Source organism: Salmo salar, unplaced genomic scaffold, assembly GCF_965601325.2.
Source record: "Salmo salar unplaced genomic scaffold, fSalSal1 ptg000566l, whole genome shotgun sequence".
In the NCBI taxonomy this organism is placed as follows: Eukaryota; Metazoa; Chordata; class Actinopteri; order Salmoniformes; family Salmonidae; genus Salmo; species Salmo salar.
In genome coordinates this window covers 1,097,501-1,100,000 of record NW_027675420.1, presented here as the reverse complement: position 1 = coordinate 1,100,000, position 2,500 = coordinate 1,097,501, and positions in this window count along the sequence as shown.

The window sequence follows — 2,500 nt, the reverse complement described above, 5'->3', positions numbered from 1 at the left end:
GTGTGTGTGTGTGTGTCCTGTGTTTGTCCTGTGTGTGTCCTGTGTGTGTCCTGTGTGTGTGTGTGTGTGTGTGTCCTGTGTGTGTGTGTGTGTGTGTGTGTGTGTGTCCTGTGTGTGTGTGTGTGTCCTGTGTGTGTGTGTGTGTCCTGTGTGTGTGTGTGTGTGTCCTGTGTGTGTGTCCTGTGTGTGTGTGTGTGTGTCCTGTTTGTGTGTGTGTGTCCTGTTTGTGTGTGTGTGTGTGTGTCCTGTTTGTGTGTGTGTGTGTGTCCTGTTTGTGTGTGTGTGTGTGTCCTGTGTGTGTGTGTGTGTGTCCTGTGTGTGTGTGTGTCCTGTGTGTGTGTCCTGTGTGTGTGTCCTGTGTGTGTGTCCTGTGTGTGTGTGTGTGTGTGTGTGTGTGTCCTGTGTGTGTGTGTGTCCTGTGTGTGTGTGTCCTGTGTGTGTGTGTGTCCTGTGTGTGTGTGTGTGTGTGTGTGGGTCCTGTGTGTGTGTGTGTCCTGTGTGTGTGTGTGTGTGTGTGGGTCCTGTGTGTGTGTGTGTCCTGTGTGTGTGTGTGTGTGTGTGGGTCCTGTGTGTGTGTGTGTCCTGTGTGTGTGTGTGTGTGTGTGGGTCCTGTGTGTGTGTGTGTCCTGTGTGTGTGTGTGTGTGTGTGTGTGTGTGTGTGTGTGTGTGTGTGTGTGTGTGTGTGTGTGTGTGTGTCCTGTGTGTGTGTCCTGTGTGTGTGTGTGTGTCCTGTGTGTGTCCTGTGTGTGTCCTGTGTGTGTGTGTGTCCTGTGTGTGTGTGTGTCCGTGTGTGTGTGTGTCCGTGTGTGTGTGTGTGTGTGTGTCCTGTGTGTGTGTCCTGTGAGTGTGTGTGTGTGTGTCCTGTGAGTGTGTGTGTGTATGTGTCCTGTGAGAGTGTGTGTGTGTGTGTGTCCAGTGTGTGTGTGTGTGTGTGTCCAGTGTGTGTGTCCTGTGAGAGTGTGTGTGTGTGTGTCCTGTGTGTGTGTGTGTGTGTGACCTGTGTCGTGTGTGTGTGTGTGTGTGTGTGTGTCCAGTGTGTGTGTCCAGTGTGTGTGTGTGGGTCCAGTGTGTGTCGTATGTGTGTGTGTCCTGTGAGAGTGTGTGTGTGTGTGTGTCCAGTGTGTGTGTGTGTGTGTGTGTGTGTCCAGGGTGTGTGTGTGTGTCCTGTGTGTGTGTGTGTCCTGTGTGTGTGTGTGTCCTGTGTGTGTCCTGTGTGTGTGTGTGTCCTGTGTGTGTGTGTGTCCTGTGTGTGTGTGTGTCCTGTGTGTCTGTGTGTGTCCTGTGTGTGTGTGTGTCCTGTGTGTGTGTGTCCTGTGTGTGTGTGTGTGTGTCCTGTGTGTGTGTGTGTGTGTGTGTGTGTGTCCTGTGTGTGTGTGTGTGTGTGTCCTGTGTGTGTGTGTGTCCTGTGTGTCCTGTGTGTGTGTGTCGTGTGTGTGTGTGTGTGTGTGTGTGTGTGTGTCCTGTGAGTGTGTGTCCTGTGAGTGTGTGTGTGTGTCCTGTGAGTGTGTGTGTGTGTGTGACCTGTGTGAGTGTGACCTGTGTGTGTGTGTGTGTGACCTGTGTGTGTGTGTGACCTGTGTGTGTGTGTCCTGTGTGTGTGTGTCCTGTGTGTGTGTGTGTGTGTGTGTCCTGTGTGTGTGTGTGTGTGTGTGTGTGTGTGTCCTGTGTGTGTGTGTGTGTGTCCTGTGTGTGTGTGTGTGTGTGTGTGTGTCCTGTGTGTGTGTGTGTGTGTGTGTCCTGTGTGTGTGTGTGTGTGTGTGTCCTGTGTGTGTGTGTGTGTCCAGTGTGTGTGTGTGTCCAGTGTGTGTGTGTGTGTGTGTGACCTGTGTGAGTGTGACCTGTGTGTGTGTGTGTGTGTGACCTGTGTGTGTGTGTGTCCTGTGTGTGTGTGTCCTGTGTGTGTGTGTGTGTGTGTGTCCTGTGTGTGTGTGTGTGTGTGTGTCCTGTGTGTGTGTGTGTGTGTGTGTGTCCTGTGTGTGTGTGTGTCCTGTGTGTGTGTGTGTGTGTGTGTGTGTCCTGTGTGTGTGTGTGTGTGTGTCCTGTGTGTGTGTGTGTGTGTGTCCTGTGTGTGTGTGTGTGTGTGTGTGTGTGTGTGTGTGTGTGTGTGTCCTGTGTGTGTGTGTGTGTGTCCTGTGTGTGTGTGTGTCCTGTGTGTGTGTCCTGTGTCTGTGTGTGTGTCCTGTGTGTGTGTGTCCTGTGTGTGTGTGTGTGTGTGTGTGTCCTGTGTGTGTGTGTCCTGTGTGTGTGTGTGTGTGTGTGTGTGTCCTGTGTGTGTGTGTGTGTGTGTGTGTGTGTGTGTGTGTGTCCTGTGTGTGTGTCGTGTGTGTGTGTGTGTCCTGTGTGTGTGTGTGTCGTGTGTGTGTGTGTGTGTCCTGTGTGTGTGTGTGTGTGTGTGTGTGTGTCCTGTGTGTGTGTGTGTGTCCTGTGTGTGTGTGTGTGTGTGTGTCCTGTGTGTGTGTGTCCTGTGTGTGTCCTGTGTGTGTGTGTCCTGTGTGTGTCC